Source organism: Panthera uncia (assembly GCF_023721935.1).
Source record: "Panthera uncia isolate 11264 chromosome B3 unlocalized genomic scaffold, Puncia_PCG_1.0 HiC_scaffold_1, whole genome shotgun sequence".
NCBI classification, from domain to species: Eukaryota; Metazoa; Chordata; class Mammalia; order Carnivora; family Felidae; genus Panthera; species Panthera uncia.
Genome location: NW_026057582.1, coordinates 101,535,482 through 101,561,762, shown reverse-complemented (window position 1 = coordinate 101,561,762; position 26,281 = coordinate 101,535,482).

Below are 26,281 nucleotides of genomic sequence, written 5' to 3'. Positions count from 1 at the left end.
TATTAGTGGGAAATCCTGAAAAGGAAAGAACTAGAGAAGAAGAAACTCCAAATTCTGTGTTTAAACACAGCCCAAGTTCCTGACTAATCTCTAAATCATGAAGGCTTGGGACAAACTGGAAGCATAATGCAACTAAATCCAAGAACTGAATGGAAGTCTGAACTCTCCCCACCTCAGATGTGACACTTTGTAGTCTGAGTCTAACCAAGAAAATTGTTTACTAAAACAAAAGTGTCAGCAGTCTGAGGAAATAGAGCATAATTCAGAGTCTTTACAACTTAATAATTACATTGCTAGAATACAATTCAAAATTATTCAACATATTAAAAGCCAGAAAAATGCAATCTGTTCTCACAGGAAGAAACAATTAACCGCTGTGTATTAGTTTCCTAGGACTGCTGTAACAAATTACAACTGGGTGGCTTAAAACAACAGAAATTTCTTACGGTTGTGGAAGTCAGAAGTCGGAAATTACTGTGTAGGTGGGATTGTTTCCTTCTGGAGGTTCTTAGAAAGAATCCTTTCCATGCCTTTTTGTTAGATTTGATTGTTGACAGCCCTTGCTGTTCATTGGTTTGGGTTTGCACGCATCCAGCCTCTGCCTTCACCTTCACATAGACTTTCCCTGTGTGTTTCTATATGTCAAATCTCTTATCTTTTTTCTTATAAGGACCTAGTATTTTAAACCTAAAATTTTATATCCAGTCACATTATCATTCAAATATGAACATATAACAATAGTATTTTCAGGCCTACAAGACTGCACATGGTTTCAAATACAAATACCCACATTGGAGGGGAGCCTAGGTAGCTCAGTTGATGAAGCATCTGACTCTTGATTTCAGCTCAGGTCATGATATCCCTGTTGTGAGATGGAGCGCCATGTCAGGCTCCATGCTTAGCGTGGGATTCTCTCTCTCCCCCTCTCTTTCTGCCCTCTCCCACCTGTGTGTGCTCTCTCTCTCTCTCTCTCTCTCTCTCTCTCTCAAAATAAATAAATCCACATTAAAAAACAAATATTCATGTTAAAATATTTTTTATTGAAGTATAATTAGCATAAAATACTATGTTAGTTTCAGGTGTACAACAAATACTTAGTGCTCACCATGATAGATGTAGTCACCATCTATCACTAAAAAATGTTGTGATAATGTTATTGACGATATTCCCTATGATATAATTTTCATCTCTGTGCCTTCTTTATTTTCTAACTGGAAGTTTGTACTTCTTAATCTCGTTTATCTCTTTTACCCATTCCCCTACGAACCTCCCTTCTGGCAGTCATCAGTTTATTCTCTCCATTTAAGAGGCTGTTTTTGTTTGCTCTTTGTTTCTTTGTTTGTTTTGTTTTTTAGATTCCATATATAAGTGAAAACATATGGTATTTGTCTTTCTCTCTATGACTTACCTCACTTAGTATAATATCCTCTAGGTTCATCCATGTTGTTGCAAATGGCAAGATCTCTTTCTTTGTTATGATTGAGTAATATTTCTTTTTTTTAAAATTTTTAATGTTTATTTATTATTGAGAGACAGAGAGAGAGACATAGCATGAGCATGGGAGGGACAGAGATAGGAGGAGACACAGAATCTGAAGCAGGCTCCAGGCTCTAAGCTGTCAGCACAGAACCCAACACGGGGCTCGAACTCACAAACTGTGAGATCATGACCTGAGCCAAAGTCAGAGGCTTAACTGACTGAGCCACCCAGACACCCCGTGATTAATATTTCTGTGTGTGTGTGTGTGTGTGTGTGTGTGTGTGTGTACCACATCTTCTTTATCCATTCATCTATTGATGGACACTTAGGTTGCTTCCAGATATTGGCTATTATAAATAATGCTATAGTAAACATAATGGGGCATATATCTTTTCAAATTAATGTTGTTTTGTTTTATTTTGTTGTTTTTTTTTTTAGTTTTCTTTGAGTAAATACCCAGTAGGGGAATTACTGAGTCATAAAGTATTTCTTTGTTTAATTTTCTATACTGTTTTACAGTTGTTATATCCGTTTGCCACCAACAGTGCTCCAGGGTTTCTTTTTCTCTACATCCTCACCAACACTTATTATTTCTTGTTCTTTTGATTCTAGTCATTCTGACAGGTGTAACATGATAAGCTATTGTAGGTTTGAATTGCATTCCCCTGATGATTAGTGATGTTTAACATCTTTTTATGTGTCTCTTGCCCATCTGTATGTCTTCTTTGGAAAAATGTGTATTCAGGTCTTCTGCCCCTTTTAAATCACATTATTCAGGTCTTTTTTTTTTTTTTGGTAATCTATAATAAAAGATAAAGGAATATATAATGGGGAAAAGACAGTCTCTTTGGTGCTGGAAAACTGGATAGCTACATGCAAAAGAATGAAACCAGAATACTTTCTTACACTATACACAAAAATAAACTCAAAATGGATTAAAGATCTAAATGTGGGACTTGAAACCCTAGAAATTCTAGAAGAAAACATAGGCAGTAAGTTCTTTGACCTTGGCCTTAGCGACATTTTCCTAGATATGTCTCCTTGGGCAAGGGAAACAAAAGCAAAAATAAATTATTGGGATTACATCAATATAAAAAGCTTTTTTAAAGTGGATGAAACTGGGGCGCCTGGGTGGCTCAGTCGGTTAAACGTCCGACTTCGGCTCAGGTCATGATCTCACGGTCCGTGAGTTCGAGCCCCGCATCGGGCTCTGTGCTGACAGCTCAGAGCCTGGATCCTGCTTCAGATTCTGTGTCTCCCTCTCTCTCTGACCCTCCCCTGTTCATGCTCTGTCTCTCTCTGTCTCAAAAATAAATAAACATTAAAAAAAAATAAAGTGGATGAAACTATCAACAAAATGAAAAGGCAGCCTACTGAATGGGAGAAGATATTTGCAAGTGATATATTTGATAATAATTTTGAAGGTAATATTCAAATAGAGAAACAAATCCAATAGATACTAAAAGAAATATATAAAATGAGGATGACTAAATATTTGACATAGGTTGGGTATTTTGGTTTCTAAAGTTAAAGCTAAGAGAAAGAAAAAGATAAAGTATATCCTGAATACCTAGAATTAAAGTTCTACACAATGTTAACAAGAGGGTTTGGAATGGAGAACGTGAATGGGTAGAGAAACCAAGGGATAGGAGAACCAGATGAAATTTTTCTTTTGCTACAGGGAAGCCATAGGTATAATTTTTTTTTTTAAAGAAGTCAAGAGAGGAGATTAAAAAACAGAAAATGATTAATGAATTTAAATTAGAAATTAAAGTTGTAGCAACATATCCTCATATATAAATACTCTTTGTAATTATAAATTAATTAAAAGAGATTGCCACATTAGATATTAAGAATCAGTTTTATGTTTTTATAAGAAACTAAGTCATACTGAAATGGAAAATTAAAATAGAAGGATAAGAAATGATACATCATGTAAATATTAACCAAAAGAAAATTGATATAACTATACTGGTAGCAGAAAAAGTAGGTTTTAAACAAAAAAGCAACCTTACAGTTGGAAAGGCTCATTATATAATGATAAAAGGTTTGATTTGCCAAGAAGATATAACAATTCCAAACATGTATGCAATCGATAATCTAGCCTTGACATATATAAAGCAAAACTTGATAAAGCTGTAGGGATAAATCGATAAAGCCCCATCATAGAGAGGAATTTCAACTCACCTCTTTTGTTTATCTATACATCAGAAAGACAAAAATATTAGCAAAGATGTAGATAGTTTGAATAGCAAAACTAACAGGTGTAATCCAATGAAGATATATGGAATTCTGTAGCCAAAAATTAAAGAAAGTGTATGTTATATTTATTATAGTGTTTATTTACTAGTTATTTAAGATGTTGGGTAACGAGTTTTGAAATTTTTTTAGCATGTTATACAAAACTCTACATGTTTGTAAAGTGTTTATATTAGTTTTCTCTTGCTGTGTAACAAATTACAATATATGTAGTGGCTGAAAACAGCACAAAAGTTTCTGTAGGTCAGAAGTCCAGTATGGTGTGGCTGGATTTTTTTACAGTCTCACCATGCTAAAATCAAGGTATCCACCATGGCTCAGTTCTCATGTGGGGCATAGGATCTTTTCCAATCTCATTGGTCATTGGCAGAATTCAGTTCTTGTTTAGAAGTGAGGTCGCATTTCCTTTCTGTCAGTCAGCTGTTGTTTGCTCTCTTCTAGGGCCACCCACGTTCCTTTTCAGGTGGTCCCCTCCATCTTTAAGCCACAGTGGCTCATGCAACCCTTCTCATGCTTCCAATCTCTCTGACTTCCTCTTGTACCCCTCTTTTCTACCACAAGTCTTTCCTTTTAAGGGCTCGTGTGATTAAATTAGACCCACCTGGATAATCTCCATTTTTTTAAAGGTCAGCTGTTCCATGTAATAGAAACAAACACTGGGAATGATATAGCATCAGATTCACAGATACCAGAGATTAGATAGTGGAATATTTGGGGTCATGCCTTGAACTTCTGCCTACCATAACCTTTCACCAGTCTTTTCCCCTTGAGTCCTGTTACTTGCATTGTGAGAAATTCCATGATACAGCACTTCTATAGGAACACATAATCTATAGTATAAAATCATTGACTGTATTTCATTATTTGTTATGTGATCATCTCTTTATCCTACTTCATTTTTAGATATATTAAAGTTTTTATAAATCTATCATTTTATAATTGATATCTGCATTATGGTCACAGATATAGACTGTAAAATATTAATGCTTTGGAATTTATGAAAGATTCCTTTGAAGCCAGTATGTACGTAATTTTTATGAAGTTTCTATTTTTTTCTCAAAAATGAATTCATAGTCTCCATTTTGTATAAACTTTTATTAATTGTGGTATTAAAAGTTTTTACATTTAATTCATTGTCTATATCATCTGTTGCTTTCTGAAAGAAGTATGTTAACATCTTCAACTACAGCTCATTTATTATTCCCATAATATTGTCATTTCAAGGCTATGTTTTAGGTACATGTAGGTCATTATATATTATTTCTTTTTCATTAGTTTGTGCAACTTGATTGAAGAAAAATAAATCAATCACTGGCAAAACTATTAGATGATCACTCTTCCATTGACAACTTCCAACAATCTTTCAGGAATAATGAACATTTTATTGGAAGGTAGACTGTTAACACCAAGCCTTTTAACAATTTAAATAGAAATTAGGACATGTTGAAGACTCTATTTTAGAATTAAGATGTATCCCATTTTGTATTTTCTAGAGGCCAAGAATAGGTTATTTCCTTATTCCATAAAATACATTACATGCATAAAATATATCACATTTTGTTTTGCTGATCCTCTATTTTCAGCACCAATTCTTTAGCTATCTCAGTGAAAAACGGAAAGTGTACCATGGACCTCAAACCTCTAGCATTGGAATCCTTAAACAAGATGGCTACTTGTATAACAATGGTGCTTCTCTGATATGACAAGCGCATATCTATCTCTCCCCTCCTGCACCCCTGCATGATCTTGTCCTCTGATTGGAACGGTGAGGAGTGATTTTAGCATCAAAACAAAGCTAGATTGCAGTATTGGTTTCATAATACATGAGCTTCGTATTGGAGCATTTTGAACCTTGGCTATCTGTTATTCTCTTGCAACTGCATTTTCAAAATGCAGTGACTGTCCACAGCTACAAACACCTAGGTCATTTTGGGTGGGCACATACATGAGTAGAGGGAAATAAGCAACAAAAATTTAAAAGCAGAATTCGTAGAGGGGAGCTGCCAGATTAGAAAGTAAGAAAGGACCAGTTATTTAAAATCAATGCTTCCTATGTAGCACAGGTTATCCTGGCATTAAAGAGGCATCATGGCATGCCATCCTTCTGAGTCCACCCCTAGATGTTTTGTTGATTTTTTTAATATTTTCATATATTTTCTTTAATACTAGAGGGGCATCTGAATTTGGGTCATATAGCAGTGAAAAAAAAAAAGGGATGAGAGAAACCTTGATGTAGTTAAGGCAGACTACATTGATATTAAGATATCTAGCAAATATTGCCATTACTGTTAACATATGGATGACAAGTTATTTGAAGTGCAAATTTTAGTGGTTTCAATGCAACCTTAGACTGGTCGGTAAGAAAATAAACTTTCACAAGTCAAGCACTGCTTAATATGGGCTGTCTGATCCCATAATCGCGACTTGCCAATAAAATTTTTCATTCCTGACAAGATCTACAGAGCATTGTGCAGGAAAGTCATGGGCCACAGACTGAAGTTTCAGTGCCACATTTTGTCCGTTTTTGGTCTGGCTCTACAACCTTTTGGTGTGGGCACACGATTCTGACCAGAATACTTGATTTTCTGGGGCGGCGGGGAGGGTGCAGGGAGGGTGCCTTTTAACTAAATGGGCATTGGGTTGGACAAGGAGGACAGAGCCAGAGGCCAGTTATAGGATGGGTGAGAGGGCAATGAGAGTGAATGGCTAGTGGGAATGTTTAGATTCAGAGAAACAAAGAGAACCAAGTAAGACGGTCTGTTACATGTTCTTGATTTGTGGTCCCTTTATCTGAGGATACTATCATTCTTTATTTCTTACTATAATTTCTAGCCTTAAATCCTGGCTCATATTTGGACTTAATCCTGCTTGTTGGGCATGAGGAGAAGTGGAGACAGATCCTGGTGGTGGGGTGAGTATACTGTCTCATAGGGGAGAGGCCCCTGCAACATGTGTGAGTCATGATGGCAAGTGCTGGCCCTCAAATAGGAGGAGCTGGGCCCCTCTGCAGGGGAATCTAGGGATCAAAATATGTTACTGCACCAACCCAGTTGATTCCACTATATATTTCAGGGTCCTACTCTTTCCTAGTTATGGCCCTAACCTTGGCATAGTAGACCTGCCTGTTTTGAGAAATGAACCTTCTCTGGAGCTCTGCTGCTCTTGTGATCAAGTCCTGGTCTTCATCCCGATGCTCAGTTTTACCTTTGCCTCCCCCGTGGAAGCCCTTTGGTTTTCACACTTAGCTTTGCATTGATGATTTAGCATTTTCAGCATTTCCTTCTCTTCCTCTGTAGTCTCAGGTGTCCCCCACAACTGCCACCCAATTCTATTGTCCTTAAAATTTCCACTGCCCGTCTAGTTCCTAAATATTTGACCTTTTGCCCTCCTCCCACAGGCACCAGATCCCAGTTCAGCACTTGTGAACGTTTTACCAGTTGCACAGCAAGCTTGTGCTAGCTGCAAACTGTGCTCCACCTACCATTGGTGCATTAATTTGGCTCCCAATCCCAACTTAATATTGCTATCTTGGACCATTGTTGGCACTAACTGTTGTAGGTTGAGATCCTCCCAGAAGGCAGCCTCTGAGACAGAGATCAGTCGTAGGGATTTTATTAGCGAGTACTCTGAGGATCAACATCTGTGGGGAAGGGTAGGCGGCAGGATGGGGTGGAAGCAGAATGGAGGCTACAGAGCAGTCTCAACAGAGACCTCATCTGACCGCACGAGGGCTTGAAGGCTGGGGTGGCCATTGGGCACTATCCCTGATTAGAGCTGGGGAGCTGGACCTTTCTATCTCTGCAATGACCAGATACTGGATATAGGTTGCTCTGCACTGAGTATAGGAATGGGGTGTGGCCTCGAGTGACACAGCTGAGAGCAGTTTCTGGGATCCCTGATGGCTGAGGCACTCGGATCAGCTGCCTGATGGGTAATCTGGGTGGCATATTTGTGCATCATGGAAGAAGCAGCAGCTCTTGTTAGTTTATTACCTAGTTACCTGCTTCTCTATCCTAGAGTTGGTAGGAATATTAAAGATTTTGCTTGTTAGATGCCTGGCATAGTTGATACTCAATATATTAGTAGTAGTAATAGTAGTATTCATATTGGTATTCATGTCCTTAGTACTTTGTCATGTGTCTGTTGTCATGTTTTTTTTAGAGTTTTAATCATCTAAAATTATTCATATTTTCATGTTACCGCCTAATCTCTAGCACCATGATTTTGAACTGTACTTGATATTTAATTCCAGGGGATTTGTCCTCACTTACTGTATTGGTTTTTTGCTTTGTATATACTGTTATGTTTTTGCAGTAAGTATGTTGAGTTGGACTTCTTCATGCAATAATATTTTTCCAGGCTTCAGATTGTTTTCTTAGGCTAGATTCCCAGAAATGGAATTACTGGATCAAAAACATTTTGACAGCTTTTGGCCAAGAGTGCCAATTTATTTTATAAATACATTGTAATAATGTGACTGCCACTAGCAGTCAAAGAATATCAATTTTTCTGAAGCTTTGTCACCAGTTGGTATTACCATTAAAAATTTGTTACTTTTCTAATGTTACTGGTCTTAATCTCTATTTCTTTAATACTGGTAAGTTGACTATTTTTATGAACAATCTATTTACTAGCCTTTTGTCTTTTATTTATATATTTAATGAGATATTATTAAGGCTTTCATATAATCAGTTTCATGAGCTCATTATATAGTAAAATTATTCATCCTATGCTTTCTTCAACATATTTTGATAGCCTTTTATTTGCCTTTCTTTCACACAATATTTTAGATATATATTATTTGAGATTTTTATGTAGTCATATTTATTGATCTTTTTCTTTGTAATTAATCCATCCTTTTATAATTCAGCACATTGTATCATCTTGTATCATCATCTCATGAACATTCAGTTTTATCCTTGTAATTAAAAAAACTTTTTAGCCAACTAATTCATCTGGAATTTATCTTGCCCATGGCATGATATAAAGCATATAAACAGTTAACCCTGTTATCACATTATTTTGTTAGTAAATGTCAAAAGGTGAGGAATAAGGTAGGGGATCAAAAAGATAAAAAGGATTCAGAAGATAAAGCCCTGTCATGGTAAGGAGCAGAATTGAGAGAGGTGGGTCCTTGAAGCCAGGTCAGAGTATTCCGTGCCGTACGGTTTTCAGTTGCATTAAGTTATTCTGGTAGAAATGAAACTAGATAATTTGACATTGAAGGATGTTGGAGAAACTCTTGGCCAACGGTGTGAAAGTTGCCACTCAGTAAAGTCAAACTAAGGAGGCTTCCCTGTCCCATGTATCCAAGTCATTCTGCTTCTCTGGAACCATAAATGCAACCACAGTGATGGCTAATACGTTGTTGAGAAATTGTTCTTTCTCCAAGTGATTGATAATCTTGGAATGAGTACCAGACCATTTTAATTATTGATAATTTTACTGTATATTCTGGCCTTTGGAAGGGTTTCTTTCATTCCCACGTTACATTTTAATATAGTCAGAAAATATTTTTCCTTGATTATTCTTCCAAATTAATTTTATAATAACTTTATCCAGTTGAAACAATGACAACAACGAAAGCCCTACTGGGATTTTTATTCAAATTGCTTTAATGAAATATATTAATTGAAAAGAATTGACATTCTTAAAATATTTAGACTTTTCATAGAGGAACATGCTGAGTCTTTCCATTAGTCAAGTTTTATTTTATATTTCTTAGTAAAATCCTCTAGGCTCATATACCCCCATCTCTCCCAATCTAGGTCACACACATTTCCCATTAAGATTCTATCTTCATATTTTATATTTTGTGTTCTACTGGGAATGGTTTTTTTTTCCCCATGAAATGTTCTATATCTTTATCTAGCAATTTATTGTTTCAAAAAATTAATTTAAATAACTTTTTTCAATGGATTTCTGTAAACAGTATAGTTTTCCTGTTTCCTTTCTAATGTTGGTATTTGTTGGTTTAAAACAAATGTTTATATGTTGAGTGAGACATGCTTCTTTTTCCACCATTTGAAGATGTATTATGAATAGTGGGGTTTGAATTTTACCTAATATCTCTTATGTTATGATAAAGTTGTCTGATTTTCTTATGTGACATATTGGTGAAATTATTACAATTTGTAGTAGTGATCAGTCATTGCTTTCCAGGAATAATCCCTATTTATTATAATGGCCAGCTCTTTAAATTAGCTATTGAATTTCATTTACTAGTAGAGTTGAGATTTTTATATCTGTATTTATACGTAATATTGATTCTATAGGTTTTTATCCTATGCACTTCAGATTTTGCATCACTTTTGCATTTGCTTGGAATTGTATGGCTTTTCTTTTCTTTCTTTTTTTTTTTTTTTTGAAATTTATTGTCAAATTAGTTTCCATACAACACCCAGTGCTCATCCCAAAAGGTGCCCTCCTCGGTACCCATCACCCACCCTCTCCTCCCTCCCACCCCCATCAACCCTCAGTTTGTTCTCAGTTTGTAAGAGTCTCTTATGCTTTGGTTCTTGAATGGCTTTTAATATTTTTTATATTCATCAAATTTCATGAAGAATGTAGTGGTCTTTTGTTTTCTTTATTTTAGTTAGAAATTTTTTAAAAAATTCACCAGTAAGAGCAACTCATGCCAGGGAGTTCGGAGGGATATTGTTTTTAAAATTGTATCTTTATTTATTACTCCATTCAGGTTTTATCTTACTTCAATTTTAGTATTTTTTCCAAAATGTTGCCAAATTCATTGGTGTTTTCAAATATAATAGTATTATTTCATTCTTATAACCTGTGTATCTGTTGCTAATAGTTTCATTCCCAACAAAACAAAACAAAGGCCTACCCCTGGCTACTGGGCTCCAGCTTCTGGGGGAGGCAGCTAGGCAGGTACCAGGGAGCAAGGCCATCCACTTTCATCACGGAAATGGGGGTCTGGGGCATCCGTGGAGCTTGATCCTGAGCCTGGTGGCCCCAACCCCCCAGGTCTGCAGCACCATTCTCATCACAGACTCCTGTCGCTCTTCAGTGCATGGCGGAGGCTTTGACCTCCAGCCGGCAGTCCACAGATGCCTTCACTAGCACAGTGATGGCCTTGCAGGTATAGACCCCGGATAGAAGGGGCTGGGCTTCCAGATCTCTAGGGTGCAGATGCCTTACTCAGAGAGGGCGCGGTATTTGGGGTCACCCTGGATGTCCATCTTTTTCATCCAGATTATCTTGGGCTTGGGCGATGCTCGATGCTTGGACACTGTAGAAGAGCTGAGTGCTATAGCCCGAGGTGGAGGTGTGGTCAGCCAGGGAGGGGCTGGGTAAAGAGGGGGCTTCTGAGAAGTCTCACTTGACAAACCCTTTAGGCTTGGCAACAGTTTCAGTTTATAGGTTTTCTGCTTCTTATGTCATATCTTGTTCATATTTTAAAAAAAAATCCAGATACTGGTTTTATTTAGTAAATTCAACTGTCCAAAGACAAAAGCTATCCACAAACACACGCAAATTATTAGGAAGTGGGCAGTAGAATTATTGAAGGAAATTACACTGATCCCAGTTTTCTCTTTCATCTGTAGACAGTTTTCTTCCAATCTGGAAACGGGAATGTTTCCTCTTTATCCTTGAAATTTGTATTTCCCCAGATTATGCCTAGGTCAATTCTTTCAACAATAATCTTGCCTTCAACGCAGTCAGCTCTGTTTAATATGAAGAGTAAAATATTTCTTGGGAAAATGTTCTGTTCTTTTTAAGCCTCATAGCTTCTTAAAATTTAGCTTTTCTTTTTACCAAAGTTTTACATGCACATTCTTTAAAGAGCCCAGTAATCCCACAGGCTTGCTATGAGGAACACCCCTCTCCCTACCAACCAATCCCCCTGACTATATTTTTCTATTTTCCAGAAGCATCTACATTCAATCTTAGTTTTTTAACCTTCTTTTTTTTTTTCATTATCATGCTTATTTTATTATATCTCGAGCCTGTTACATTCTCATCATGGACATTTTTTTAGCAGCTCCCTCCCCAGTCCTACCACACACATACACACTTCCTGGTCCCTATTCTCTCAGTTTGGTCTTCTGATTTTCTTACATTTCCCCCCTGTTGTTTAGCTCTTTGGCTACATTTTTCCTCTATATTTTGGAGAGAATTCCTAAGCCTATCTTTCATCTTTTTCTTTCCTGTCATTTTAGTGGGATTCTAGTATTCCTAAATGCATGTGTTCACACCTCCTTTTTAAATAAGAAGTCTGAGTTTTGCTAGTTTTCTGTCCTCAACGTCTGGTATAAAAGAATTCAATCTATTGAATCCATCTTCCTTGCTTCTTATATCTTTTCTTGACATTTACAAAAATTTCATGAGCCAGTCTTTTAAAATGTTCCCTCCTTCTTTTTTACGTACTGTTCCTGTTCCTGCTCTTCATTGTCTTTACTTGATTTCTTTAAAAGGGGAGGGGTGGATGATTTATAGCATTTTTCAATAACACTTCTATATTTTCCATTTGCTCCATTTGCTTGTGTTTTATTGAGTATATAAATACGTATATTCAAGAAGCATGATATATTGTTTCCTGAATCCTGCCTATTTCAATGGGAACTACTTGCTCCAAAATTTTCAGCTTGGTTCTCCACTTTCAAATTGTTGGTCTCTTCACTTATGCCATGATTTTTTTTATCTTCTGGTTTTATGAGTGAAAGTTTTTATAAGTAGAAATCTCATATTTTGAGATCAATCAAGATTGACAGCTGGTGCAGATTTTGAGAAGTATGGTGTATTAGCTGTGTGTGTGTGTGTGTGTGCGCGCGCGTGTGTGTATGAAACAAGCTGTTATTCTATTTTCCCTTGTGGGCCTCTCTTACAGAGCAGTCTCTTTACTCTCTTCATTCACTTCCTCTGAATTTTAGGAGTGTTTTTCAGATTTGTTCTCTGCTTCATTAATCAAAATGTGGTTACTACATGGCTACTGAAGTTTTATTTTGGACTAGTCTTTTTGATTCAGTAAAAGCCATGTCAAATGGTATCTTAGTGAAAACACAAAGCAGTTGTTTTTCAAAATGTTGGTATGGTTTTGGAGCAAATCCATTTCAGTGAAAGAATTTTACCCTGATGGTGTTGGAATTAGTTCTTATTACCTTGTGCTAGGTATTATCTTGGACTTCATTTGATTTTATTCTTTTCCTATTACTTTGTTCTTGAACTAGGAGAAATGTTGGCCCAGTGGTGGCAAAGAGTCAAAAAATGAGGCTTACCGTCAATCCCTTTGTGTTATGTCTGAGCACTCTGCACTCCTTCTCTCAGGTCAGCCACAGCAGTTCTTGTCTTGCCCAATTCTAAATTCTTCCAGCCCTCCAGGGATGTCCAGCAGAACTTTCTGAGATGATACTATACCATCATGGTACTATATCTGCTCTAATAGAGTAGCCATTAGCCACATGTAGCTGTTAAGCACTTAAAATGTGGCTAACGTGGTCAAGAAGCTGAATTTTAAATTTAATCTAAATTTAATTAACTTAAATTTAAATACGAATAGCTGCGTAGAGCTAGTAACTACCATATCGGACAGCAGAGCTCTTGGCATCTCAAAACATTCAGGTTGAGGAGAAATATCCGTTGCAAGACTAATTCTGAATCTAGGGGTGCCTGGGTGGCTCAGTGGGTTGAGCCTCCAACTTAGCTCAGGTCATGATCTCGCAGTTCATGAGTTCAAGCCCTGCGTTGGACTCTGTGCTGACAGCTTAGAGCCTGAAACCTGCTTCAGATTCTGTGTCTCCCTCTCTCCCTGTGCCTCTTCCCCACTCATTCTCTGTCTCTTTCTGTCTCAAAAATAAAGACAAACATTTAAAAAAAAGAAGAGTAATTGTGAATCTAGATGAGAAGGGAGATGTCAGCCAGCAGCTCCTGGTCTTTGGAGATCCTTGGTCCACAGAAGCATAGGGAAGCTTCAGGAGAGTCTGAGAAGTCTTTTGGTTTGAGAAATGCAGATTCAGTCAAAGAATAGTTGGACTTCGACCATATAACATACAGATGTTTGGAGATAGTGAACCGAATGCTCATCGGAATTGGAGAAAACAGATACATGGGACTCAAAACTGCCTCTGACAAGGAACTGATTCTTTTTTTTTTTTAATTTTTTATTTTATTTGTTTACTTTTTAAATTTACATCCAAGTTAATTAGCATATAGTGCAACAATGATTTCAGGAGTAAATTCCTTATTGCCCCTTACCCATTTAGCCCATCCCCCCTCCCACATCCCCTTCCAGTAACCCTCTGTTTGTTCTCCATATTTAAGAGTCTCTTATGTTTTGTCCCTCTCCCTGTTTTGCTTCCCTTCCCTTATGTTTATCTGTTTTGTATCTTAAAGTCCTCGTATGAGTGAAGTCATATGATATTTGTCTTTCTCTGACTAATTTCACTTAGCATAATACCCTCTAGTTCCATCCACAGAGTTGCAAATGGCATGATTTCATTCTTTTTGATTGCTGAGTAATACTCCATTGTGTGTGTGTATGTATGTATGTGTGTGTGTGTATGTGTGTGTGTGTATTATATACCACATCTTCTTTATCCATTCATCCATCAATGGACATTTGGATAAGGGGCTAATTCTTAATCTTTGAGCCATCATTGCACTGATTCCCAATGCTACCCACATACCATTGTTTCTTGCTTCTCATGTGGCTGTACAAATGTTTCATTTCATAAAGTTTAACAGATATTGGAAGGAATATTGGGGAGAGGCATTTCCTTGTACTTTCATGACTTAGCCATCCTTGCAGAATTCTCATGATTTTATTTTCAAACTTGGAAAAAGAGCTAAGTTATCAGCCAGGCAGATAAAATTTGTTTGATTATCTGAGAAGTGGGAGTTTGTAAAAGGCATTTATTTGAGCTCTCCACTTAATCTTGACAGCACCTTGCCATCTGATGCTCAATTTAATGTTGAATTTGGGGAGAAAGCAGAAAAGGAGGGGTGCGAGTGTCATTTGTTATCATTTCACAGACAGGGTCACTTCTGTCCTTGCCTGCCGGGATGCTCCCCATCCCATTCAGATTCCATCATCTCCAATCACTTTAGCCTGAAACTCATCTCAGCAAAACAAGTCCCCACCCTGCTTTACCCTAATCAGATTCTTTCTGAGTGAGAAAGATGAGGTCCATGATTACTTCCTCAAAACTCCATCCCTTTGGCACCATAGCCAGGTTTCCAAACAGCCTGCACACCTCCTGTCAATGAGTTCTGTGAAACCGGTGGCACACCAGGATGGCCTTATTTGCTTTCTGCTTTAAGCAGAAAAATTGGATTTAGAAAGCTTTTCCTAATCTGGATCTCTGCAATACATAATAAACTTCTTACATCTGTCACCATCAGCATTCTCCTTGCTGTCTTTACTTTTATGTTTTAAAGAGGGAAGACAGGGATGCCCTTTCTTTCTCTTCCTATTCAAGCACTGTCTTGGGACAGCTAGCTCTGAAGATTAGTGACATCTTCCTGGCTGGGATGATGGGGGACCGGAACAAATTTAGGATTGCCCTCTATACCAGCCACATTCTGTCCTTATTAACTCTAAGGAGCAACTTTTGATCTGGAAGCTCCTAAATATTTTGAAAGTTTTCAGATAGTAAAATAAAAGGCAAGCCTAACACTCTCAGAACATCCTCTTTATTTATAACATTGATTGTATCCCTGAAGCAATGTTTTCCAAGTAGGAAACTGCAGCCAACTTGCTTTAGAATTATCACCTGTGCCGGTTAAAATGCAGATTCCCAGGCCCTACTGAATCAGACTCTCTGGGGCAAAGGCTCTGTCTGCATTTTAACACCTCCCCAGGTGATTCTTAGATGTTGTGAGAACCACTAAGAAAGAAGTAATATTATCAAATAGTTCATTCAGTTGTCACTCTTAGAGGCTAGGGTATTAGCAGCCTTTTAATCAGCAGAGAAATGATCCATTGGTGAGTAAGGTAGGAAGTACAGGCATAAAGGATGCACAGTTTTAAATCCTGTGCCATTGTTTGCTTGCTGCTGGACAATGAGGAACCAACGTGGCCTTCAAGACTTGGTTTCCTTGTTTGTAAAGCTGATAATGTTTGCTTCACAAGCTTGATGAGGCATGGACATAAATCACCTGGCACATAGTGAACACTTGATAAACATTTTCTGTTATGATTTCTGAACAGATGTTATGTTTTAGAAAAAAATATCTAAGAAACAACTTCATTTTATGAAGCAGTAATTTATTTATTCATCAAAGACATGTACACCTGCCAATTAGAGTTCCAATGAGCTTGAATTCTCCCACTGATGTCATTCCTGCCAGTTGCAAAAGAGTTTGGTGTCTCAGCCCACACACTGGCATGTGGTTTCTTGAAATATTCAAATAGCTCCTGTACCCCCATTACTACAGTCTTTGTCAGTTCCTGTTGGTACCTAAAACTTTAGGCCCCATATATAGCTAACAAGAACCAACTTTATCCTGTGTCCTGTAATTGAGATGACACTTCAAGAGGGCTTAATTCAAGATCCCATGGTTTGAGCATCATGCTTACTCTTTGTTAGGGCTGACAAATGGGCATTAGGCATTCTTATACCAAGAAGCACTTTCCCATGATTTGGGGGTTTGTTTTTCCCTCCAGAAACATCTTTCCTCATCCTTAGCGGGTTAATGCTCAGAGTGGGATTCACATAGGGGATGGAGAGTCGGGGGATCTGGCGCCTACTTTATGGAGAAGTCTGAACTGTCAGAGGGCAGGTCCAGATGGGTGCTCGTAAGATGTAGGCATTCTCAGAGGTGCCTGAGAAATTGAGGCATCTCTGTTTGATAGATAAGATCTGCCCTTCATAGCCCTCTTCAACTGCAGCAGCTCTGCACAGAATCTGTTTCATGTTTTAGTGTGTAAAATCTTGTTTGAGAAAAGAACGTCATTGTAAACAGGGAACAACAATCTTTGAAAATTACTGATATAGCCCAACAGGTTAAAATTGAACCATGGCTGAGCAAACTAAAGTTCCATCAGAAAGATTAAATGCCTATATTAAGGACTCAGGGTCAGTTGGAATAAATGAATTTCAGTAATCATACAACATGTGTTTATTGTGGCTGGGTAAGAAGAAAGGGATCAAGAAACATGATCTCTGACCACAAAGGTTGCAAGACCTAGTAAGGGAACACAAGAAAGGTATATAATTATCTGTACATGTTAAAAGTAAAAGTGTTATGGGAACCCAGTGGTGGATTTAAAAAAGTGAAAACTAACACTGAGTGCTAACTCCAGGTTAGGCACTCTGCTTGGTTCCTTCTGTCTGTCTATATATCTCTATCTCTATCTCTATCTATCTATCTATCTATCTATCTATCTATCTATCATCTTTGTGAAATAGGCACCATTTCCCAAATTTTACAGATAAGGAAACCAAGATTTAGAGATTTAGAGAGATACGCCTCACCCAACTTCACATAATTAGTAGGTGGCAGAAATTGGGATTTCAGCACAGGCAGTCTGACTCCAGAGCTCATATCTTTACCCACTAGGGAAATCTAAGAACATTTCAGCAGGAGATAGCTTTTGAACTGGGCCTAAAATGATAAGGATTTTTTAAGTGGGTGCGAGAGGAAAATGGATGGGGAGAGCATCCCACGCAGAGAGCCCAGTATAGGCACAGTCCTGGAAGCCTATTAAAATGGTGAAAAATGTAGCATGGGGCCACATTTTGAAAAGACTTCATAATTGGTTTGTAATGATGGGAGGGAATGATGGGAGGGGAAGCAGCATGGTATGCTAAGAGGTTTGAAGTTACTATCTGCCATCTCCAAGCTGCTATGTGACACTAAACAAATTACTGAATTTCTCTGTGCCTCAGTTTCCTCATATCTAAAATGGAACCATAAGTACCTCATTATGATGAGGATTAAAAGGGGTAATGCACACAGGGTTTTTAACATAGTGCCTTTTACACGGTAAGTATCCAATAAGTGGTAGCTAATTTTTTTTATTAACTCCCAACCTTATGGCTAATAAGACAAGCTAATATTTTGAGCACTTATATGTATCAGGCTTTGCACCAAGCACTGAACATGCATTATTTAATCTTTACAACAATAGCTCTGTGAGCTAGGTGCTATTATCTCCCCAGTTTATGAAGGATGAAACTGAGGATTCCAGAGCTGATTCCTTTGTCTGATTCCAGAGTTCTTAACTCTATGGTGTCTTGCTGTCTGCCTTTATACTACACTGCTTGGAAATATTATCAAGATTTGATGTAGGTAGGCGGTTGATACCGTATTTCACTGGTGAGAGAGATATTTGGAATAAATGGACTTTGTAACGGCCTCTTCAGATTGTACCACGGAGTTAATGGCTACATTCTTGGGTTTTATACTTTTTTCAAAGGCCGTCAACCTCTTGCTTCAGATCCCAGGTTCCACTTTATGCATACCCTTCCACCATCCATTCCATGAGCATATTTTATGTTTTCCATATCTTTGTGAAAAGCTGTATAAATTAGCTTTTGCTACATCACAATCTCCCTCAAGTTAGTAACTTAAAACTGCTGTCTTTATTTAGCTTATGATTCTGTGGATTGGCAAATTAGGTTGGGCTCAGCTAGGTAATTCTTTTCTTCTTGGCTGAGCTAATTTTTGTGCTTGAAGTCAGCTGCCAGATTTGCTAGGGCACTTGGTCTGATACAGTGTTCAGCTGGATGATTCACTTCAACTCCTTCCATCTCATTTTCTAGAATGCTAGCCTAGACTTGTTCTTATGGTGGTGGAAGAATTCTAAGAAGTATAAGAAAAAGGACAAACTCTAATGTGCAGACACTTTTTAAGTCTCTGCATTTTCCATGTCTCAATGGTCAAAGCAAGTCACATGACCAAGCCCAGAATCAATGTGGGAGGAGACAAGGTACATGAAAAATTTGAGTTCATTATTGTAGCCATCTACCACCCAGGCTTTGCAGTCAGACACAGTGGCTCCATAGAACAACTCTATTGGCATAGGCTTGGAAGGATAGTGGAGGAGGGTATCTCTTGTGGAGTAGCTCTGGTTATCTAGCTTACTTAGGAGCAGTTAGGCATCCTCTTGGTATGACCATGGTACCAGATGGTGCCGAAAGGTGACATGACACATCAGGGACCACATACTACCAAGTTGTCCCCTTCATATCCCCATGCCCAGCTTTTGAATCTGAAGGAGGCATTTGTCAGAGATGGCATTCTAGTAGCTAGTGAGGGCTGAGCTACGGAATGACTCATTTATTTTTATCTTCTACCTTCCCTGTGCCCCCAGGCTGGCATGGCCTGGAGAAATAGCTGTTACATCCATTAGAATTTATACAGCCCTTAAAATACCATGACAAAGGCATCTGTAGGCCTCTCTCATCACTATCATTCCAAAGAGCCACTAAGTTGATCTTACTTATCCTTGAAATCAGATCATGGTGGTATCATCTCAAAAACTCTCTGGGCTAATAAGCTTTAGGCTTGAACATTCAATTTAGTTACCATATCAGTGGTTTTTCCTAGTACAATTTATTTCATGAAGAAACAAAATGCTGTAGGGTATCTGAGGACCTTGGCATCTGGTATCAAGCTGGACGCACAAAATGTTAGAACTCATTACTCAACTCTGGCTGTCCTGGGCAATTACAGTGAAGAGTCTGGTAGAAACAATTTTTTTTTAAAAAGTGCTTCTTTCCCTCCTGTAATTTCAGTATAAATGATGGCATAATAACACCATCCACCAAAACAGGCAAAATTCCTTGCCTCTTTGTAAATATCTTAAGAAACAGTATAGTGGTACTTTGGTACCCTGAAACTTGAGGCTTGGAGCAAATGATTCCAAGGGAATGAGTGATGATGGCCGCCAGGGCTCAGCCTTGTTGCCGTTGTTGTGTGTAATCAAGTTCTGGATTTGGGCCTGCTGTGACTCCAGTTTTGATTCCACAGGGCTTGTATGGGGAGGCTTCTTCTGTGTATGTGGTTTATCCTTTGCTTTCTACATAGAGGGTTTGAGGGTTTGAGGATTGAGGGTTTGAAGATTCCAGGATTCAGTTCCCTAGGGACATGCTGTTGACATCAGACCATCAGCTCCATTCATTCCAATAAGCATTTGTGGAGCTCTTTCTATGTGAGAGTATGTGCCTGGCTGTATATACACAGAGTCCTGACCTCTGAGGCCTTAGACTCTGGTGGAAGTCAGTGAAAGATGCAGGCCTGTGGGCTGACAGAGAACCAAAGAGAGAAAGATATCAAGAAGTACCGAGAAGAGAGGGATTAAGTTTTGTGTGGGCAGGAGATGAGAGACGGTGATGCTTAAGAGATGTTTGAGAAAATGAATATTGAAGGACATTCCATCTGACTTGTTGAAAATGGAGGTTCAGAAAGCTTGACCAGACTACTATGTCTGGAGAGACCATGGACTAGATAATTTGTAAACTATGTGAATATGCTTGACAAAGTATTTAAACTATCTAAATATACTTAAGAAAATGTTGACTATATCACAATTAAAAACAATTTTTAATGTTTTTTTTTCTTTTTAAGAGAGAGGCACAGAGTATGAGTGGGGGAGGGGCAGAGAGAGAGGGAGACACTGAATCTGAAGCCGAATCCGGGCTCTGTGCTAACAGCCTGATGCAGGGCTTGAGCCTATGGACAGTGAGATCATGACCTGAGCCACAGTTGGATGCCCAACCAACTGAGCCACTCGGGTGTCCCTACTATATCATAATTTTTTTAAATAAAAGAATGAGCATACAGGAAAGTAGGAGAAATTCTCCAATGGTAAGAATGAAACGGGAGCAGGAGTCCAAAGAGGTAAAGTTGCTGCCTACTTTATCAGCAACCACCAATAAATTTCAGGTGACCAGGAGCTCTGGCTTCAGTGGCTGTGCCTATGTGTAAGGGGGGGGGGGGTGGGTATGCAAAAAGATCTTCCTGGGGAGTTAGGCCAGTTGGGGACTCTTAAGTGAAGCTGGGTCTCATGAAGGGAAACATCCTCAGGGAAAAGGTGAATTAGAAAAAATATCCACTCCACGGAGGCAGACAGAACAGAACCTTGACCAATTCAGGCTGGCTGCTGATGGTGGATTTGAAGCAGATCTGGTAGGCACGAACACAGATCTCTGGAGGAATCCACATTTTATCCATCCTGCAAAGAATTCCCCATGGGTTGTTGAGTGCAAGTGAACATGTACTCATAAGTAGAAATTATGGAATATATGAGGAAACAAAGTGTCATTCATGAGAATCAACAGAGACAGACAGTGATAGCAGTGACCTCACACATTTAACATGTTTAATATGTTTAAAGAAATAAAAGAGGATAGTGAAAATATGAGTAAGGAATATGAACCTATCAGAAATGACCTGATAACAAGATATTTGAAAAGGTAATAAATGAATGTTTGGAAATAAAAAAATAATAATAGAAATTAAAAATTCATTAGAATAAGAACCCTAACTAAAACAATGCAGAACTCCATCAATGGTAGAAGGGATAAAGAAACTGTGGTATGTTCATACAGTGGAATGTTACAGTGCAATGGAAAAGAGCAAACTACAGCTAATGCAGCAATGTTGATAAAGCTCATGGTTATACTGTGAATCAGAAGAATCCAGACAAAGAGTACAAATTCTGTATGATTCCATGCTTGGAAGGTTCAAAGACAGGTAAAGTAGATCTATGAGGATTGTGGTCAGAATTACAACTATTTCACATGGGAGGGTGTTGACTGAGAAGAGACATTAAGGGCAGGCTGCAGTGTTAGAAATGTTCTCTCTCTTCATGTACATGAGTGTGTGTGCCTGTGTAATGTCATCAGAGATGTTGCATCTACTGTGATAAATGTGTTTGTCATACTTCAATATTATATAACAGAAACCTCGGTGGCCCTATCTTCTAGTTCTTTTGAGAGACCAGATTAGACACAGCCAAAGAAAAAATTAATGAGCTGGACCTAAGGAAAATAGACAAAATTCAGCACAGAGAGGCAAAGACACAAAAATGACAGAGATGTAGAAGCTAGAGTGAGGTCCAGGCAGAGCCCTAAAAGACACAGTGGATGAATAATTTCTAAGAAAGACAGGTTCAGGATGTCTATTGAACTCCAAGGAAGATACATAAAAGAAATCCACACCTAAACACATCATTGTAAAACTATAGGACAAAGACAGAGAAAAGATCCTAAAAGGAGCTGAGATGGAAACAGTGCTGATCTGCACAAACTGTTAGACTGGGGAAGAGTTTTCAGCAGTAAAGTTCGAAGTCAGTAGACAGAGGCTGATGCCATCAGTGTCTTGAAGAAAAAGGAATTCTCAACCTACAATTAAAAACCAAGGGAATGAGAGCAAAATAATAATTTTGTAAATCAGGTGAATAAGTCAAAGCTGAGGAAGACAGATTTCACTACCAACAGACCCTCACTTAGGAAATTTCTAAATGATGTGCTATTGCAAGAAGAAAAATCATTACCGAAGGGCTGTCTGGGATACAAGAAAAGAATCAAGAGCAAAGGAAATATTAAGGTACATATACAAAAGGGGAACAGTTTGGTACCATCTTGATATGTATATGTATATGTGTATAACATATACACTGTAAAGAAGGAACTAGAGTGTTTTACCGGCTAGAAGGCTTACCCGAAGAGCACAGCCTACTGACCAAAGTTAGTTGAACTGAAGTTGAACTGAATCCCACTAATTCTACCTGTTTTAAGGTCATTGTACTTCATGAGTTTGGGAGTGTTGTTAGATTCCTTTGAGTTCTTAGAATTGCCACTGAACCATTGACCTTGTTAGATGAATCGATTCTGCCATGTATGATAATTATCAATGTTTGTCTTCATGGTAATTGTTGAAAATAGCAACTCCATAATAAGATAGAAACAGATTTTATTCTAATAATGCAAGTAAAGCCTAGAGATTAATTACAAGCAGATTTTATTCATTTACATAATTAGGAAATTATTTGCAACATCAGTCCTAATAAACTTGGAGTTGTTTGACAAATGTGATGATTTGTTCCAGGATAAATATGTATCCTGTGTAAATACTTTTGATAGTGATAGAGGAAAGAGATCTTTAAGGAGCAAATGGTACAAATGCCTGCCCTTTGAAGAGTGCCAAGTGCTATAAAAACTTGAGGCATTCCTCTCAATCCCTGATAGGTGAGTACAGCACCCTGCAGAGGGTGGAGAGGGTGGTTGCTGGTAGCCTTGGCTGATAATTTGAGAATCCATTTACTTGGCATTCTGCTATCACTGTTGTAATGACAGACTGGTGGTTTTAAACCTTGACCTCAATTTTCTAGTTCTTTTACGACCCCACCGATCCCTTCCATCTTAAATAGTCCTTTAGTGGCCTTTAATTCTGTAGTGAATATTTTAACCTAAATAAAAATTTCATCTTTTCCACCTTCAAGAGGCAGCTCAGATCTTACCTTCTCTGTAAATTCTGCCCTGAATCCCCTGGCAGGATTAACCATACCCTCCTCCACGCTCCCCTGCTACTCATATCGCTCCATGGCAGTTATTTGTTTGTAAGTGGCCAGGGAACTCAAGGATGGCAGAGACTGGCTTCTCATTTCACCATACCTAGAGATCGGGCACATAATTGCTTGTTACTCTGAAACAGAATTATTTCTATTTGAAAAGAAAGGTGGTTTTTGTGAGGCTGCACCTGATGAAGACGATGATGAAGAATTATGTTTCTATAGGGCTTTAAGTCTTCAAAAAGCAGTTCCAGTGACCTCGTCTTATTGAATCTGCCCCCATTAGGTAGTTAGAGCAAATTTTTGAACCCTCATTTGATGGATAAAAAGCCCAGGAAGAGAAAGTTTAAACGGCTCACACCAGGTCCTGCAGTTCGTGTGGAGGGTGAGCCAATGGAGAGGGCTGTAGATGGGAAATAATAAGGAATAAGGTTTCTACTCCTTAGAGAAATCACTTCATTAATTTTCTCTCCATTTAAATCCAGCTCCGCCTTCTCTAGTCCTTTTCTTCATGGGATCAGAGAAGCAGCCTTTTGATGGAAGGAAGACACACCACAGAGATGGTGAATGTGTGCTGACCCTCACGTGGGGACCATTTTCCTGCGGAAGCAGCAATAATCATAATCATAATGCTTGCTTGAACTTGGCACTTTTCTTCAGTGTAGAGTCTGAAATTACCCGCTGATGCCTTTGGCGCGGCGGTGGGCTGCTGAACAGAGGAGAGGCTGGGGACAGCAAAGTGTGTTATTGTGGAGAAATTCTTGAAGCTCTCAGGGCTGTGAATGACTTTGGTGAATAAGCCTTCCTGGGGCAATTCAATAGGCAGGGTGTTAAGTAGGAAACTGTGGCATTGTTTCTATAGAAGGAGTAGGGCCGTAGATCTCTCAGGGGCTGTGTTGTGTTCAAGCCACTGAGCAGAAAGGCCCATAAGAGGACCACACCAAACCTTTAGACTTAAACAAACAAAATCCTACTTCTCAGGGACCCCAGGAATGACAGGAAACCTAGTTTTATAGAAGATTGGAAGCATTGATAAAAATGAATAACCCTTTGCCTTCTTTCTCCATAAACAATGTCACACACAAATATGAGGACTCTCAGGCATCGATTTTCTTAGGTGTGAAAGTAACCCACTTCTCTGGCGCTCTCTGTTATGGAATAACGCAGTGTTTTCTCCCATGTAAAAAAAGGAGGAATCATGAGAATTTAGGAGACTTGAAGAGAGCTCTTCATCAACATATGTATATTTTTGGCAACTGATAGGATGGATTTGTATAGCATAGACCTCCCTGACCTCAGCCAGGTGCCATTTTCTGCTCCCAGCAACGCCAGCTTTACTGAGATATAATTGACATATGGTATAAGTTTAAGGTGTATAGTATGTTGACTTGATAAACTTTTGTATTGAACCAGATGTCATTTTAAACTGGCATCCTTTTGCTTCTCAGCTGTACTGGAGAGTTCTGTTAAAACTGGATGATCCGACCCAGGTGGTGGGGGAATGCATTGTGGCAGATCCTCATCCTTAGGCAGGGTTCCTGATCTCTGTGGTATGTGAAATACTGATGCCATCTGCCATGCCTATTCTGATTGATTGAGGGTGGGGGCTTTTCACAGTCCCCATGATGTAGCCTGTGTAGAACCCTCTGGACTGTCCTCCTGAGCAAAGGTCCCACACCATCCCAGTCACCTTGGAGACATATGTACGCTCTCCATGGGTGAGACAATATTAAGCTCACTGAAGGAGTGATGGTTGAATCTGCCCATGAGTTCTGCCTCCACACTCCCTTCACCTGAGTGAATAGGTGTGCAGGCTTCTGCCCTAATCAGGAGCAGGCAACATACTCCCAAGGGAACTGTTTCCCCAGCATTGCTGTTTGGGACCCCAGCCAGCTGCCTGGGTTTTTCTCCCTGACCTGGCTCTGACCAACTGCTCTACTTTTTTCCTGGTGCTTGACAGCCTCCCTGTCCCCAAATCCCTGTTCTGGATGTGTTTTTACATTGCTCTCTTGACTCTAGATTATCCACAAAGAAGTAGTAAAGAGGGAAGAAAGGAAGGAAGACTCTCTGTATTGATTAGGTAGTAGGAAAAGAAATGAATCTGACCAGTGCCTGTCCCCCCAGGAGCTCACAATCTAATTAGAGGAGAGAGGCATGACAGCAAAGATGCCACAAAGTGTTTCAGAGGCTGTTATCACAAGTCCAGTGCAAGCATAATGGAGGGGAACAGAGGTAGGGATCAATTCTCTGGTGGGGACGGGGTCTTAGGGAAAAGATGGAAAGTCTTCATGTAGGGGGTAGAGCTCGGTGGGGCAGAGAGAAGGGGCTGGAGGAACAAAGCAACCTAGCATGGTCATGTTCATGTTCATGCTCATGCTCATGGAATCCTTCTGTATTCCTGGGGTATGGAGATTGGGATGGGGGGCAGTCATGGTTCAAGTTCAAGTTCAAGTCCTAAGGGCCATGGCATACTTGGGCTTAATTTAGGCTGCACTTATATCACAGGGCCGCAGAGTGCCCTTAGTTGTATTTGAGGTTTGGTGTTGGTGGCCTGTTCATTTGGAGTAAGACCTCAGGCATTGGTTGTAGGGGCAAGATGCAGGGTCCACCTACCCGCACAAGAGGGGCTGGCCAAGACAAGGCCAAATGTTGGAGTCATAGGAAAGCATAGGAAAGCTGAGAAGCAAGCTTCTCAGGCTGCTTGCAAATTCAATGGAGCAGAACTACAGCTGGTAGGGGGAGGGATCTAGGGAAGACAGAGGATGCTGTGGAGATTTCAAAGCAAAAAATGGTTCAAGTTTGAGCAAAGGAGGCCTCCCTTTGGTTCCTAGATAACACCAAACTTTCTTTTCTGTGACTCCCAGGTATTTCCTCAGCTCAGAGCACTCCCCTAGTTCTGATTTCACCCAAGAGCTGTCAGGGGCCTTCAGGCAGGTCCACAGCACTGGAAGCCCAGCATCAGTATGGGAAACCTCCTCCCCCTCAGCCAAGCCCCATTCCACAGCTGCTTCTGGAACTCTGCCTGCTCTGAGTGGAAGCTGGGGCAGGCCTTCCTCTGCAAGGTTA